The sequence below is a fragment of the Tachypleus tridentatus genome, chromosome 6, assembly GCF_004210375.1.
Source record: "Tachypleus tridentatus isolate NWPU-2018 chromosome 6, ASM421037v1, whole genome shotgun sequence".
Lineage (NCBI taxonomy): Eukaryota > Metazoa > Arthropoda > Merostomata > Xiphosura > Limulidae > Tachypleus > Tachypleus tridentatus.
This window is the reverse complement of record NC_134830.1, coordinates 31,972,447-31,990,677: the sequence shown is the minus strand read 5'-3', so window position 1 is coordinate 31,990,677 and position 18,231 is coordinate 31,972,447. Positions and strand designations below refer to the sequence as shown.

General features: G+C 34.6%; 1 protein-coding gene across 1 annotated transcript in view; it reads left to right on the top strand.

The window, feature by feature from the left end:
- Positions 1 to 18,231, top strand: part of LOC143251577 (uncharacterized) — a 244,805-nt gene that overhangs the window by 112,849 nt on the left and 113,725 nt on the right. The window lies entirely within an intron of this gene.

Genomic DNA, 18,231 nt, shown 5'->3' with positions numbered 1-18,231 from the left:
ATGTATAGTTAAAACAATGCCTGACTAACAAGTAAGGTGTTTTGTAAGCATGTCCTTATTTCGTCATAAGGTTTCAAGCGCTATATCTTTTGAAAATTTATAAGATATCCAGAAGAAAGTAACTTCTAAAACAACGTATGATTTCACACTTTAATGGGTTAGAAGTATTGAAATAGAAGATACACGGAAACATATAAATCACACATTTTCCCGGAAGAAGCTATTTCACACCAACAATATCAAATGTTTGTATTTTAAGAAGCCGTGCTCTTAGCACAAAATATTGTGTTCAGTCGTGGGTTTTCTTACCTATAGAAAACAAACTAAAATGTTTATATTTTAAGAAGCCATGTTGTACAAAAAAAAGAGCTTAATTTTATTTGTATACGTTTCATACGGTAATGGTATCAATGCTATTTTGTTACAGTTTTTTAATTACCTTGAAACATCCTTGGCGAGATTTTCATTCTCTTTATAGATTCATACCTTTGCTTGCATGATAAGGGTTTGAAGCTTTATCTGTTGTTAACTTACTCTTTAAGGACGTGATATTTGTCTTGTTAACAACAACGGATGAGTCTGTTGGAATCACATCTTTATCATCTTTCTTAAGAGTGCATATTCTCAAGGGTCCGGCATGGACAAGTGTGTTAAGGCGTTCGACTCGTAATCGGAGGATCGCGGGTTCAAATCCCGGTCGTACCCTTTCAGCTGTGGGAACGTTATAATGTGACGGTTAATCCCACTATTCGTTGGTAAAAGAGTAGCCCAAGAGTTGGCGGTGGGTGGTGATGACTAGCTGCCTTCCATCTATTCTTACACTGCTAAATTAGGGACGGCTAGCGCAGATAGCCCTTGAGTAGCTTTGCGCGAAATTCAAAAACAAACAAACAAGTATATTCTCAAAGTAATGGGCCGCCTGCCGGATGAGTATGCAAGTAATCAGAACTAGTTTTTGTGTGTGGAAGTATAATTTATTAATTTGTTTATAAACTGCGTGAGATTCATGTGAAGATTTTTTTTTTCCTTTTTTGAGGTGATGTGTGTGTTTATGTGCGTCTTGGTTTAACGTTTCTCTATCAACGATCTCATCAAAAGCAATGGTTGTCTTCGTACAGTGAATGATGGTTTAGATACTTAGAAGTATGTACTAGCGCCACATCCCTTTATAAATTTAATATTATTCTACGTTTGAAAATTGCAAATGTATCAAGAGTAACTGATCTACTCGTTAAACGTACGGGGAAAACATGTGATGTGGGGGGTCATATCTGTACGTCAATACACCATATCACTCCCCAGGAAGCAGTTGAAGCCTGATAGAGATCAGTAGAATAGCATGAGAAAGATATAGGTGCCCCAGGAGTTGACAAAGGAAGTCACAATCAAACGGCATACTCCCCTGTCTCTCTCTCTATATATATATACATACATACAATATTTTACAAACACACACACACAACGACCAACACATTTCACAAAGAAAATAATGATTTTATTTAAACCTGACATTTTGGCTTACGCTTTTCTAAAGGTTTTAGTCTCATACACAAAAATAAGTTGATATGTGATATCAATTTCTATGTGGCTCTCTAAACTTCGAGAAAGACATAAGTCGCAACGTTGGGTTTGAATATGAACGTTTTTTTCATTTTTTTTTTGTCTGGAGTATGATAGTCGTTTTCTTGAAACAAGGTTTGAAACTTCCATTCTGCTCTGCATAGTTTAAAAACCTTGATAGATATATATAGTGAAATTAAATAATTATATGTAAATGAAGTTAAATAAATAAACAAACTAAATCATGAGAAAGGACTGCGTTAAAAACAGCAAATCGCTATATCTGATTTTATTATAACTATATGGTTATCATTTAACTCTATTTAGATATAATTATTTACCTTCATTAGAATTTATTCAATGTATGTGAATGGTCGCTGACTATGTCGCACCTTCCATTGCATTGTTAAAAAAATTATGGTTATAATATATACATATATATATATATATATACATGTCATCACTACCTACTGTAAACTCTTGGGCTACTCTTTTATCAACGAATAGTAGGATTGATCGTCACGTTATAATGCCCCCACAACTAAAAGAACGAGCATAATTAGTGTGATGAGAATTATAACCCGCGACTTTCAGATTACGAGTCGAGCACCCCTAATGACAAGATTAATTTGAAGCAGTCTAACAAATGTTCAAAGTGTCTACTAACGCTATCAGTTATGTACTTTATCCTGTACTGCAGGAATTTTCCACAACAAAAATATTTTAAGTGTAACAACTGTTAAGTGGACATTATGAGATATGTCTTGGTTATAGTGGTAAGCACAGAAGATGTGGATGCTCAATCACACAACATCCCACATCTCATTGACATCATTTGACATCTATAGTCAGTTGTGGAACTGAAGTCACTCAAACGCGAATTATACTGATGTGAAATGGTTTCAGCACGTTTGGGTGGTCAGTTTTATTATTTGACGCTTACCATCTAGGCCAGTGGTTCCCAACCTATTTTATGTCCCCCACTCCTAAAAAGTTTTAATATGTTCTCGCACCCCTCGCGGTAATTATTTATTTAAGAATAAAGGTGAAGGTGGCCAAAACAAATGTTATTTCGCACCTCTTGGAATGCTGTTTTGCACTCCTGGTTGGGAACCACTGATCTAGGCTCTGTAATGATAGTTAATATGAATATAATAGTGGAATTGAAGTCCGGATTTTAGTGTTGTAAGTCGGTAAACTCACTAGTGACCCATTGTAATATTACAGTTGTGTTGCGACCACACTGATACAGTTATATCGTTTTTACGATAACATATGATTCCAGTACATTTTATTTATTAGGCATAGCGCTATGTAATTTTAGTAGTAACTCATATTTATTGTGTTTTTACGTTATGAGATACTGTCATATTGGCAAAGAAGGTTTATTGTAGAGTCATTTGAACATAGTGGAATGACAAACGTTAAGACAAAGCTCAGTTTGGCGGGTTTCAAAGCACTTGTAAAACAAGTCACACAATGTATTTATTTCACCGAGTTCACGCTACGACGATCTTGAAACAAAGGGGTCGTTGAAACACAAGTGAACAATTATTTTAACAAACTGTTCGTCTTGTTATTTTAATTTTACTTTCTATATAACGTTCAATGCCATTGGAGAGCTGGAGCAACACAGAACAAAGTCATGATTGGAGAAATCTAATAATTCCTGTAATTTAGAAAGATATTTATTACTTTTAATCAGCAGCAGTGAGAGAAGGCTCGTTTGTCCCCTTTTTCTTTCCATACATGTAGCTGGGTGTGTTTTCGTGCTATACCATCCTCAATCAGGAATGTTTTCATTATGTTATAGAATAACGATGTGTGTGTGTATATTTGATTATGAAGTAGTTACCAGTGTTTTTATTCATTGTAATCATTAACCAAGAATGACTTCACTTTGTGGTAGACTCAAAGAAGTTTGAGAGGCAAGAAGACGCTGTAGACAGTATGCTGGCCTATAACTTTTCTGTTGCTTTTAACTGTCATCAGTAAATGGGCCGGCGTGACAACATTTTATGTTTGTTTCGTTTTTTTGAATTTCGCACAAAGCTACTCGAGGGCTATCTGTGCTAGCCGTCACTAATTTAGTAGTGTAGGACTAAAGGGAAGGCAGCTAGTCATCACCACCCACCGCCAACTCTTAGGCTACTCTTTTACCAACGAATAGTGGGATTGACCGTAACATTATAACGCCCCCACGGCTGAAAGGGCGAGCATGTTTGGCGCGACGGGGATGCAAACCCGCGACCCTCAGATTACGAGTCGCACGCCTTAACACGCTTGGAAGATTTTATGACAATGACTGTAAGTCAAACAGATTGGTTTGTTTTCAATTTCGCGCAAAGTTACACGAAGGCTGTCTGCGGTAGTTGTCCCTAATTTAGTAGTGTAAGATTAGAAGGAAGACAGCTAGTCATCACTGCACAACGCCAACCCTTGAGGCACTCTTTCACCAACGAATAGTGGGATTGATCGTCACATTATAACGCCCTTACGGCTGAAAGAGCGAGCATGTTTGGTGTGACGGGGATTCGAAACAGATTGTTATGAAGGTTCTGTAAATCATGTGTTGCCTCAGACATTTTCGTTGACGTGTAAATGCACCACTTTAGTAACGTAATAGAGAGAAATAATATACAAAGTAGTAAGTAATAGAAGTAGCAGGTTTGAGAATTGATGTGTTCGTTTCTGTTTTCTGTGAATTTTATATTTAAACGATAAAGCCAAAAGAAATGCTCGCCATAGTTAAATGTTATTTATGTTTCACTAATTAATTATGTAGATATCGTTTGCAATGTGCCTGTAAGACTCGATTGGGAAAGACTACGCATAATGCTTTTCTTACTTCATTAAATTATTTATGTGTCTGTCTCACAGACACAGCCGAATAGCAAAAGCCAAGTACGATAATTCATTTTTCTTATCCTGCTAGTACAGGAACGCGCTTTGCACTTCGGAATTGTATTATAAGAGTGACTGTCAAATCTCATTGTTCGATCTCAAAGAGCAGCCTTAAAGTAATTTATCAGTCCAGATGTTGTGAGGACTGTACGTAGCTATATATATTCTTGGGCAGCTTTGCTTAAAATTCTAGAAACAAATAAGCAATCAAACGAACGAATTGTATGTTTGGAATGTACCTCTTAAAGAAAATAAATAGAAAAATATGCTTTAAATGGAAAACAACAAACACCTCAAGATTCATAAGATTACAGAGCAATAAAATACCTGTGCTTTACATAACGACTAAGCCTTTTTTTTTTTTGTTTAATCTAAGGTATTTCATTTATTCCAATAAATCTAATCTTCACGTTAGCTATTTAAAGGGTTATGATTTCTCTGTCGAATTTGCTATTTATATATATTGTATTTTGAATGCTAAGTACCTTTCCAGTTTATTTCGCAAACCTTTATTTTGTTTGATATGTGTTATTGGTTGTCAGAACTTGTTCTTATCTCCAAATTTCACGTGGTCTCTTTTGAAAAGATGCCAAACCATCAGACTTTGGTTCTGTTACATGTCCTGTAGACTAGCAATCGCAATGGCCATGATACATGTCCTGTAGACTAGCAATCGCAATGGGCATGATACATGTTCTGTAGACTAGCAAATACAGTAGTCACTATACATATTCTGTGGACGAGCAGCAAATGCACTACTTACAGCACAGACTCTGTAGACAATTAAATAGTGTTAATATTCTATTAGTCAATGGCTGTTACTGAACGCTGCTCTACGTAATGTGGTAAGCATTACGCTCACATCTTTCAGTAAATTATGTGAGTTTTGTACTCATGAGGGTTGTAATTACATTTTTGAAAAGTACGAAAATATATTTAATGTGTTTCAAAACTATATCTTTGTCAACAACGCGCTGGAGTATCCGTCCATTAGACGGGGAAGGGGGAATGAAAACTCGGTTGTTCAGTTTGGTTTGTTTTTAATTTTAGCCCAAAGTTACACGAGGGCTATCTGCACTAGACGTCCCTAATTTATCAGTGTAAGATTAAAGGGAAGGCAGCTAGTCATCACCATCCGCCGCCAACTCTTGGGTAACTCTTTTACCAACGAATAGTGGGATTGACCGTAACATTATAACGCCCCCATGGCTGAAAGGGCGAGTATGTTTGGTGTGACGGGGAATCGAACCCACGACTCTCAGATTATGAGTCGAGCGCCTTAACCACCTAGCCATGTGATGTATTTATTTATTTATTTATTTTTGGCACTAAGTAATCAGATTATTGAGTCTAAAGTCTCTCCAGTGTATCAAGTAGAAAATAAATCCTTTTAATCATTGAGTTTTTTCCTTATAGTATTTATATTTGAGTAGGTGTAATTACATTTTTGTTAAAACATATGGTTTTGACATTAGAGAACTAAAGGCATTGACTTTCAAAAATAGAATGTGACCACTATAGTTCAATTTGACGTCATTTTCATTCATTTCTGTTTACGTTTTTCGCAATAGGCTATATAGATCCTTATACTGGATTTCACTTACTTGACAACTAGCAGTTTTTGCTGGGCGAATGAATTGTAAAGAAAAAACACTAAGTTTAAATTGAAACTGGCCGGTTATGCAATGTACTTATTTTTGTTCATTACTTCAGTGATTTATGAATACGTTTTTGTTATATGTAACTTCATTGTTATCAATGCAAGCTAATTAGCTTGAGCCTTTAATTTTGGAGACGAGTTAGTTTTTTTTTTTGGATAGGCACTTGAGTCGGATGGTAATCGTCTTTTATTGTCCATTACTTGTCAGAAATTCCTAGACGTGAGCTGTACGTGATCGTGGTGTTTGATGTGATTTCACTTTTGTTTTGTTGCACGGTAACATTCGTGTTAGAATCACCAAACGTGTTCACAACACACGACGAAAAGATAATCAAATGAGGGGGTTTAGTTTGGTTTGTTTTGAATTTCGCGCAAAGCTACACGAGTAATCTCTGACATACATATAAGTATTTTGCTTGTTTGCTCTTGTTGAAGTCCGTATAACGACAGTATATTTTCAAGTTTGGAATTTTTAAAGTACGTGTTACAATAACAATTTTTTCCGTTTCAAATTATTGAAGTATTTGTCAATCACGGTGTGATGAAGGTTATTTTGCCATTTTTACTTTTGAAATAAGTGCTAGAGGGCTGCTTTTTATTAACCTTTTGCATTATAGTCATTGCGCGTAAAAATAATTTTTTGTATCTTATTTTTTTAGTTATGAGTATATGTGCAAATATAATTGATTTTTGTTGTTGAAATTGTTGTTCACATTGGTTGTAGCAGCGTGATACACCATGTTCTGAATGATATCTCCATCGTAACACAACTGTAGTGTATTTAAATGTTGAAGCCACTGCGTAAACCTACTCGTAAAAGTACAACACTTAATGAAAATAATTTTGAGGCCATGTAAAGAGTAGGCCTTTCACTTGCACGTCTCGAGTCATCTTCAAAGCAAAGGACGTCTCGTAGTGAAAGAACTGGATTTCAAGGGTTCAAAGTAAACTATATTTGCAGATGTAATATCAACGTTATTAAACTTGAGGAGATGCGTGTATTCAGCTGTTTATCAAGTACTCTATACCTATCGAGAAACATCAGTGTTCCAATAATACTTTCAAAGCGAGGACTCATTTATGCAATCTGGTATAAATTACCACTTTTAATCCTCTGTTTTACAACTGTTTTATGCAATAGAAAATAATGAAATGTTTCTGTTTGTAAGTGCAATGCTGGAGTTTTTTCTCCTTGAGTTTTTAGCTTTTTATTTAGTATTAGTGAAATAGCATGTGTTTGATGCTTTTGTTAGTTAATGAAGTGAAACTGAAACACCTGCCCTTGTATTAAAACGGATTTGTGTCACATAATAAAGTATTTTTTTTGTCTTTGTTTCACATTATCGAAGATTCTATTATGAAATTTCTGGACTTGAAGTATTCTGTTTTCGTAATTATTTGAGATAAAAAGTTACCTTGATTCCAGTGGTTGAAGAAGTGTAACTGTTACACTGTCTACTACTTGAGGTAGTTTTATGCGTTTAGGGTACACGGTCAAAGTTTCATGGGCCATTCCTGGTTGGAGTTTTAAGTTTTCATTTTTTTGGGAAGAGAAAAAAATTCAACAAAGAACTGAATGACGTTCATACAACTACGTGTTTTATTTCTGTATTATTTTTACACACTATATAGGTTGCATAATGTTTAATTATTATTAAGATTTTACAGAGATTCAATCCAGTTAACCTGTAAAGAACGTGAAGTTGAATTTCAAAAATAAAGGATCTGGACTTTTCATATGTGAGTAGTTACGTTTTATCATGACACACTTTGTTAGTTTTGTTGTGTTCCTCACATAGTCTACGTGATAGTACGATAGAATGCTATTTCTATATCAGAAATACAGATATAGTTTCACTCGCACTTAGATAGCAATCTGATTTATACATTTATATAAAAGAAATTTGTAATTCATCTCTAAGCTATTTCAAAGGTTTCGAAACTTTCGTAATTAGTCCCAGTTTAAGAATTAATCTTCATAACTTCGTGGTTGTAAAAAGAAACTTGAGTTTACGAGTTTCAACATTTAGAACTCAGGTGAGGAGAAAGCGTAAAAATCGAATAATTTTACTTAAGGTGACATAAACTCTGGTCAGTAAGATTGAAATCTGAACTGTGTCTGGAAATAACGAATTACGAATTATTTTGCAAACGCGTGAGTGTTTTATTTATAGCGCCTAAAACCAAATAACGCGCAAACGACGATTTTCATATAATGTTTGTGGAGGATGCTTCTAAGAAACTTTACACGAAACGTTACACGGGTAATTCGTTCTGCGCATAAAACCTGTGCAATTAACTTTAAAATTTTAATGTAATGACTGTTATTTCTATAGTTTTCACGTTTTAATCATTAAAACTGAGTAACGAACTGAAGTTACAAATGCTTACTAATTTACTGTTCACAGTGCACACTAAAACATTCGACTCAGTTAATTATTAGTTCGTAACACAAGTTGCAAGGAGGAAAATGTATTATTTTGTTCTTTTGGTTTGAATTTCGTGCAAAGCTACTCGAGGGCTATCTGTGCTAGCCGTCCCTAACTTAGCAGTGTAAGACAAGAGGGAAGGCAGCTAGCCATCACCACTCACCGCCAACTCTTGGACTACTCTTTTACCAACGAATAGTGGGATTGACCGACACATTATAACACCCCTACGGCTGAAAGGGCGAGCATGTTTGGTGCGACAGGGATTCGAACCCTCGGATTACGAGTCGAGTGCCTTAACCATCTGGTCATGCCGGACTAGTGTATTATATACTAACATTAATATTTGTTTGTATATCTTATAAAGACCTAAGAGTGAATCAAACTTTCTATTCCTATGTTCGAAACCATGGTTCCATAGGCATTAAAATAATTTCATCTTTGTGTTGAAATTATATATGGTAATAGGAAGACATTATAGCATGATAGATAAACATTTTTGAGAAATATAATAAAACTGTATAGACAAGAAGTTAGGGTGAAAGTCTTTTTCATCATTATAAATTGTTTTATAATGTTTTATATATAATTGTTTTATGTTTAGAATTTCGCGCAAAACTACACGAAGTCTGCCTGTGCTAACTGTCCTTAATTTTGAAAGGACAGACAAGAGGGAAGGCAGCTAGTCAACACCACCCACCGGCAGCTTTTGGGCTATTCTTTGTCACCGAATAATGAGATTGCTTTGTTTGTTGCTGGCTGTGAAGAGGATGCTGCTGCTTTACAAGAGGATTTAGATAATTAAATGAGTTGGGAAATAAATAACAGATGGATTTTAATTATCATAAATGCAAGATATTACATGTGGGTTATCATAATTTGAATTATAAGTATAATTTGGATTGGAATAACCTTAACAATATCATGAAAGAAAAGACTCTTGGTGTAATGGTTGATCAGTCTCTTAAGTCACCCAATGTGCTGCTGCTAGTGGTATAACAGAGAGTATTTTAGGTTGTATATACGGAAATATTGAAAACAAATGTAAAGAGGTTATAATTCCATTGTATAGGTCACTGGTTAGGACGCATTTAGAGTATTGTGTTCAGTCTTGGGTTTCCATACCTTAGGAAAGACATTGAACTGTTGGAAAGGATTCATAGGAGGGTTACTAAAATGGTACCTGGGATGGAAGAGTGGTCATATAAGAAGAGATTAAGATACTTAAAATTATTTCATTTTGAAAAAAGAGAGTGGATCTGACTGAAGTGTTACGATTGTAAAAGGATTTGATAATGTTGATGAATCAACATTTTTAATACTTAACGGAGAGAATTATAGAACTAGAGGACACAAGAAAAGATTTAGACAAGATGGAAGCCGTTTTCAGTTACGATAATTCTATTTTTCAAATATGGTGGTTCGTCAATGGAATGGGTGGCCTTTGGATGTTGTGGAAGCAGTAAATTTCAGTGAGTTTAAATGAATTATTGATGGATATATCAATGATAACCGCTGGCTTTATTTTTTTTAATTTATTAACTTAATAATTTTAGTTTAGCTTCAAGAATGGGACAGCAAAGATGGACCAACATTTCCCTTCTTGTCCCTGAGCATTATGTTATTTTAAACATTCCCACGGCTGAAAGGGCGAGCATGTTCAGGAACAAGACTCAAACCCACGACTCTCATATTGCGCTTCAAAAACCCTCGACAGTAATCCTAGAATATAAGTGGAACATAACATTAGACATGCATCAAGTAAGTAAGCATTTGCTTAACAAATATCTAAAAATTCGGAAGACAAACAATTCCCACACAATAAACATATTGTTAATAGTGATTATAAAAAGTGAAAACAGGAAGAATAGAAATGCCAGCGAATCCTTGGATGTGAGGAAAATTGTAATTAAAAGAAACAACAAATAGAAAATCCAATAAAACATCCGTTGCTGTGTTAAAAGAAAATGTCACTCAAACGAGGACTGGAGAAACAAACAAAATAATTTTGCTGAAAAGGTTTTCTCCTGGATATAGCAAGACTATTGGAGAGAAGACAGAGAAGACGGTGCGTAAAAGATATTATTTCTGATGAAGAAATAGAAGAATTTGAAATAAGTTTCTGGTACAGTGCAGATCAGATACAAGTGAAATGAATCGTACAATAAAAGTTTCTAGAAAGGAATGAAAATCTTTATATATTTGTTACTAAAGCTAATGAATTATTCATTGTATAGAACCCGTTTAAAAGTGCAGCACAATTTACATTTGAAATGACAGAACTGGAAGTGACCAATAAAACTAAAATCTTAGGATACAGTAGGAGGAGCTATGGCTCTTCTTAGCTTTGAACAGTAATTTCATCATTAAGTCTTTTTGTCAGCTTAGGTCTCTAATACATTCTGCAGTCGTCAAAACACGCAAGGTTCTTATGTTTCTGCAGGGATCTTATGTGTTGATATCTTATGAGAACATGGTAATAATGTATATTAAATTGCACAAAAGGAAAATAGTGATTTAATAACCGCCCACATAATCATTTTACAATTACTTGTTATATATATATATATATACGTCTATTTGTATTTCATTCTTATTTAATATCACAGTTTGTGTTAAATTATTGTGCTATTAACTTTATGTTTGCACACTTTTCTTTTATTCATAATTCTCATGCTATAATAATATTGCTTTTTCTCATATTTTCTCCTATTTTTAATTATTTATACTATGTATGATTACCCAGTGTTCAACAAATGGTTGGAACAAGCCAATCTAATAAGCTTACTTTAATATAGCCACCAATAGGGTTTCGATATCCGTGATGGGCAGAGCACAGAGAGCCCTTTGTGTAGCTTTGTGCTTAATAACAAACAAACAAAATACTTAAATCTAAAATGATTGATAACCTTATCTATTTCACCTCGAACCAAATTTCACGGAGAGGTTGTAGTGTCCATTTTTTTTCTCCCAATTTATTTATCTTAGTGGATTATAAATTATTCTAATTATTTCCTTAGTACGGATCTAACTTATTATATAAGACATGATCAAGTTATTAACATGAAACTGTTTTAAGTATTACGGGAATATCTCCATTATTTCTTCAACATGAACACGTGAATAACATGAGCCTGATACAAGTTAATACTCTTTATCTTATCAGTCAAAACTTCATTTTACATGTCTCACTTTTGTCGCTTAAACTGTAACTTTAAAACTGTTATATTGCATATATAAATACTTTTCATAGAGCCTTTTATTTGTCAATGTCTGGTATTGGACGGAAACTTCTAAAGCAACGACATCTAGGAGATAAAAGTTAGATATGAAATGCTATTTTTACACACCTCTGATTTGAGCACTTGTGTAAACAATTGAGAGGAACGACGGAAAACTACGATACCTGCAACTGATTTGTTCTTATGATTAACAGTTGTTGCTTACTTGCTGCAACAACAGAAATCATAATATTTATGTTTTCATGGAGTAAAACACACATACATATGGCAAGTCATTTTACATTTCATGTGTGGAAGAATGTAAAATTGCACTTTTCTTGTTTGCGACTTCATGTACATCCTTTTCGTGTGTTCATATAATTGCTCCTTGTGACCTTTATTTTACAGCCTAGAGAAGTTTAAGTACGGACCCACATGGCCAGGTGGGTAGGGCGTTCGTCTTGTAATGTGAAGGTCGCGGGTTTGAATCCCCGTCACACCAAAGGTGCTCACTCTCTCCACCGTGGGGGTGTTATAAGTTGACGGTCAGTCCTACTATTCGTTGGTAAGAGAGTTCTCCAAGAGTTGTTGGTGGGTGGTGATGACTAGCTGCCTTACCTCTAATCTTACACTGCTAAATGACGGACGGCTACTGCAGATAGCCCTCATGTAGCTTTGCGGGAAATTACACAAACAAACAAACAAGTCAGCGTTATCTGGTTGGAATAAAGAGTTGCACAAGTCAGCGTTATCTGGTTGGAATAAAGAGTTGCTTAAAATAGCTTCCATTTTTCTTTAAAGAAAAGATGGAGACGTAGAATTATCTACATAATTAACGAAAACCAAACACGACAGGTGACAACTACTCGTTCGACGGCGGGACAGTGGTAATTCTACGGACTCACAACGCTAAACTTCGCGGTTGGATTATCCGCGGTGGATAAAGTAGATAACCCATCGTGGATTTGCTCTGAAAGAATTAAAGACAAAAACTCAGTGTCGTCACCTCCATTGTTTAGGTTGTAACATGTGCATAATGCAGAATTTTTCCAAGTTGAAATCATGTTGTAATTACATTATGCACACACGTGCTCCCCTTTATTTTTCTTTATGTCACCGCTGCAAGCTATGGAGAACTATATATGTAATGAAGTTATTTTCTTTCTATAGTTATGAACATCTTTCGAAAGGCAACGTGAAAAGTTCAAGAAATGAAACTCCAATTATTTGTAAACAATCCTGTGATGATTGTGTCACCGAAATTACTTGCTGTTAACCTATAATGTGGACTGGAAAGGTCAAGTCATAGAAGACAACAAAATAATAGGTGAAAGGAATCTTACAAAACACACGCTGTAGTCAAATCATATGTTTTTGTTTTTTTACAGTAGGTTGTGACCTACTTTATCAAAAATCCGAGATAAAAATGTGTATATTGAGACAACGTTTTCAGTATAAAGCCAATAAATCATAGCAAAGGTAATAACTTAAGGTCAGGTCACCATTTAATGAATTTTTGTCATGACATCTGTTCAATTAAACTGTAGTATAATTGACGGCGTTTATCGATCAAAACTGATCATAAATGATTTTAATCAGAAACAGGTTATCCCAGCCCTGAAAATCGTTCGCAGACTAAACTTGAATTTCGTAAAACGAACATTGAACAATTTTGATTCAAGGAACTCGTGCATCGTACACAGACTAAACGTGCGTTTCGCAAAATGGACACTGAACGCTATTTTGTTTACAAATTCACGCACCATATTTAGCGTAGGGAACACGAAACGATTCTGGAAATGCGGAAGCATTCCTAATACGCAGCAGAGAATACATGTTATTGGTATGTCGCATTTTATTTCATAAATATGAGCGAAACGAAAATAGAAAACTGGACCCATACTGGCTTGGGTGTTAACACAAATACAAGTGAAATTTTGAAATTTCCTAATTCATTACCACAGTTTTAACAAAAGCTCAAAAGTAATTTATCTAGAGCTTGAAACCGAAGCTGCACGATCCGTGATCGTTGTTCTAAAAGCGCGCTCCGAATACTGGGGTCGTGGATGGACGCGTTATGAAAATGCTCTGACAAATTCTATTATTCGTTCACACAAGAGCAATTCGATGGCTGGCGATGGATGCTGTTGATTAGTTGCCTTCCCTCCAGCCATCAATCAAAACTGGGATGACTTTGCGCTGATAGACCTTAAGTAGCTTTGTTCGAAACTTTCTATGAAAAAACTAACTGCATGAAGTTTGATATAAGTACGTAAGAAATGTATCAATATATCTGGTTTTGTAGTTCAAATACATCTAAATATAAGTTGTGAGGTTCCCATGCTACTACAGACATTCCATATTAATTATTTGTTTACCTACCATTTGTTCTTTCCGAATGAATTTAAGTAACAATTTCATTGGGTTAAAACATAACTAAAAACAAACAACATTTTATATTTTCACAAAGTACTTTTGTATGTTTTCATTCTTACCTATTCTTTATAATTAATAGTAGTTAACAATTTTTGAATTACATAAATCTCATAAAGGCTGCGGGTTCGAATCCCTGTTACACCAAACAGTAGCTTTGTTCGAAACTTTCTATGAAAAAAACTAACTGCATGAAGTTTGATATAAGTACGTAAGAAATGTATCAATATATCTGGTTTTGTAGTTCAAATACATTTAAATATAAGTTGTGAGGTTCCCATGCTACTACAGACATTCCATATTAATTATTTGTTTACCTACCATTTGTTCTTTCCGAATGAATTTAAGTAACAATTTCATTGGGTTAAAACATAACTAAAAACAAACAACATTTTATATTTTCACAAAGTACTTTTGTATGTTTTCATTCTTACCTATTCTTTATAATTAATAGTAGTTAACAATTTTTGAATTACATAAATCTCATAAAGGCTGCGGGTTCGAATCCCTGTTACACCAAACATGTTCGCCCTCTCAGTCGTGGGGGCGTTATAAGGTTACGGTCAATCTCACTATTCGTTAGTAAAAAGATTGGCCTAAGAGTTGGCGGTGGATGGCAATGACTCGCTGCTTTCCCTCTAGTCCTACAATCCTAATTAAGGTATGGATGGCGTAGATAGCTCTTGCGTAGCTTTGCGCGATATTCAAAACTAAACAAACAAGTCCTAAAGTCGAATTTCATAAGAACTAAACAAAAGAAACAAGGCATTTGAACTCACCAGCTACTATTCTGTTTTCCAAGCGTCCACGTCCATTGATTGAACAACAGCAAAAGTTAGCTTTCAAACTAGTTTTAAACAACTTGTTTTGTTTTCGAACAGATTTTCGCAGTTGAAAATATTTCTGACTTCACAGATTGAATAAACAGTTACACGAGGTCGTTATAACCAAACAGTATTTACATTTAATTTTTACATATCATGTATAATTAGATTCTGTATAACATGTACCTGATATTTTCAGGTCATTTCAAGCCTGATCTATAACTAAATAACATTATAGACAAACTTCTTCATTACCGAATAAAATTATTTACAGAGTTACGTTGCCTTTTTAAGATGCTGATAATTAGATATTCGTGTTTGACTTAAATAAACAGCGAGAAAGAACTCAAAATATTTTCAATGTTAAAGTTTTTCCATATACTTATTTGTAGTTAAGCACAAAGCTACACAGTGGGCCATTTTTCTCTGCTTCACACTGGTGTCGAAACCCAGTTCCTAGCTTTGAAATCTGCAGATATACCGCTGTGTCACAGAGGTGTTTCTATATAATATGACTTAGCACACGTCTAGGAAATGTACCGTTTATTTCTACCATCTATTTGTTTCCTTTAACTTTAAATTAAAGATGATATACTTTGGTTAAACTGTTGTTAGCAGAACAAAGGAAGAAGATAATTGTCCATGTAGATGTCTTACAAGATTTTAGCTCCAGCTGGGTAATCAAGCATCTGGTGGTAAAAGGCTTATCTCACAATCACATCGGGAATGAAGAAACCACTTTTACTCGCTCAGTCTTAAACTCCAAAGTCTGTTTAATCTTTCTTTTAATATTAATATCCATAAAGATCGAAAACAGTGATATCTAAAATAATGATATTTGCGTGAAGGAAACTATTCACTGAAAACGTGAGAAACATTATTCGTGTATAGTAGTTTAAACAACTTCTGTGTAGTAATTTGAACAACTTCTGTGTAGTAGTTTAAACAACTTCGGTGTAGTAGTTTGAACAACTTCTGTGCCATTATTTATATTCTATTTCATTATTCACTACTTCTAAAGAGTGGCTTATGTTCATTAGATACTTTTATATGACATTCGTCATATAAATTTACCTTTCAATTACAATAGCTATCAATATGAAAGCATTATTTTATATATATATCAATATATATTCAGAACTATTATAATTCAGGCTATCATCATTGCCAATCAGTTTTCAGTTGTAAGAAACATTTTCAATGGAAGCATCATATCTATTATTAAATACATTATTACTATTTCTGCTTGGAGAGTTTCCTTGATGAATCTCATTTTTGACAGACGTTCATCAGCCTTTCCTTCCAGGAGAAACCTTTGATGGTGTTTTTTCTTTTATGCAGTTAATTTTTCTACCTAAGCAATATTTACGTATCCATACTTTTAAGTTGATCATAGGTTTCACGTGAGCGTTGTGAGTTGATCGTGAATTACACGTGAGCGTTATGAGGTGACCGTGGATTACACGTGAGCGCTGACAGTTAATGATGGTCGTATATTGGGTTATGAATTAATCGTAGACTAGTTTTGAGAGTTACGTATGAATATCAGAGTTGTTACGGGTTGCTCTCGAGCGTTGTGAGTTAAACTGGGGTTACACTTGACCGTTGAGAAATAATTAACGAATTATTCTCTGGAATGATGAACACGATATGTTTCAGCTACTTCATCACACGTAGATGGATAAGTGCTATAAACTGAAAAATAACGTTATTCTTTAGTTAAAATAAAGCGTTATTTTTCCGACTATAATGAGGAAAATATTAAAGTTCAGAGAAAGTTTAAATGGTTTTTGTTTTTACTGAATAGACCATTCATTTTCCCACAGAAACCTAATAATTTTCATATTCTCACAGGCGCATGCGCTGAATAGTTTATATTTTTAAATTAAAAAGTGAAAGAAAATAAAGTTTGCTTTCAGATACGCATGTTTCTGTTTACGAAGTAAAATAATTTAAACCTAATAAGCTATTTTTTAATATTAACTTTTTATTTTACATCTTTATATTTCGATCCGTCATGGCCAAGCGTGTTAAGGCGTTTGACTCGTAATCCGAGGGTCACGGGTTCGAATCCCGAGCGCCACCACAACATGCTCGCACTTTCAGCCGTGGGGGCGTTATTATGTGACGGTCAATCCTACTATTCGTTGGTAAAAGAGTAGCCCAAGAATTGGCGGTGGGTGGTGATGACTAGTTACCTTCCCTCTAGTCTTACACTGCTAAATTAGGGACGGCTAGCGCACATAGCCCTCGAGTAGCTTTGCGCGAAATTCAAATCAAACTTTATATTTCAAAGTTTGAAATACAAATTCTCGAAAGATTAGATCTTAAAGAATTGAATTTATACGATGATATTAGAAACACTGTTTGCAGTTTTTTTCTTTTAACTTCGGACTTTTCATTTATTCTGTTGTTATAGAACATCGTGGAGAGCTAGTCGTCCCTAACATGGAAATGATCAATTAGAGAAAAGATAAACATCACCATCTCTTGGCTACTGTTTACTAACTTATCTTTCTTATCGGAGCATTCATCGTGCAACAATATGGCTACATTTTCGAATATCACGTGTCTTACTATATCCTGTCTTTGCTATAGCTGTGTAATTGGAACCCACTTGAATATTATTAATTGTTTAACGTTTTTATTATACACTGTGAGACTGAACTTCCAAATTCTAAGCAGTTTCTACAGTAGTATCTTATTTTAACAGATTTCCAATACCCCAGGGTAATTTGCAAGATTTAACCAACGAGAGCAAATGCCCTTTACCGTGACCTTTATGTTTGGGCGTTTTGTATAGTGATACAAGATTGTATGATACGTTACAAATGCCGTGGGAGTTATAAACAGGGCACTTTTATAAAGTGACGAATGCTGCCCTGTGTTACCAACATTAGAGGAATCAAATTAGATTTCGTGTGCTTTTCATCCAATTAAACATATGACATTAAATAAATTGTTTAACAGTTCTTATCATACGTAATAAAAATTAATACAACTCTGTAACATTAGAAACAGATCGTAGCAAATATGCTGATAATAGTGAATAATTATATATATTTGAGGTTTTTGGGGCTTAAAATTCCTTTATCATAAGTTCAATTTCTAATTTTGGTACCCACTTGAGGCTGCTTGTGAGACTTGCGTTAAATGGTAGTTAACGTATACCCGTCGCTGAGCGTTCATCACTTCCCATT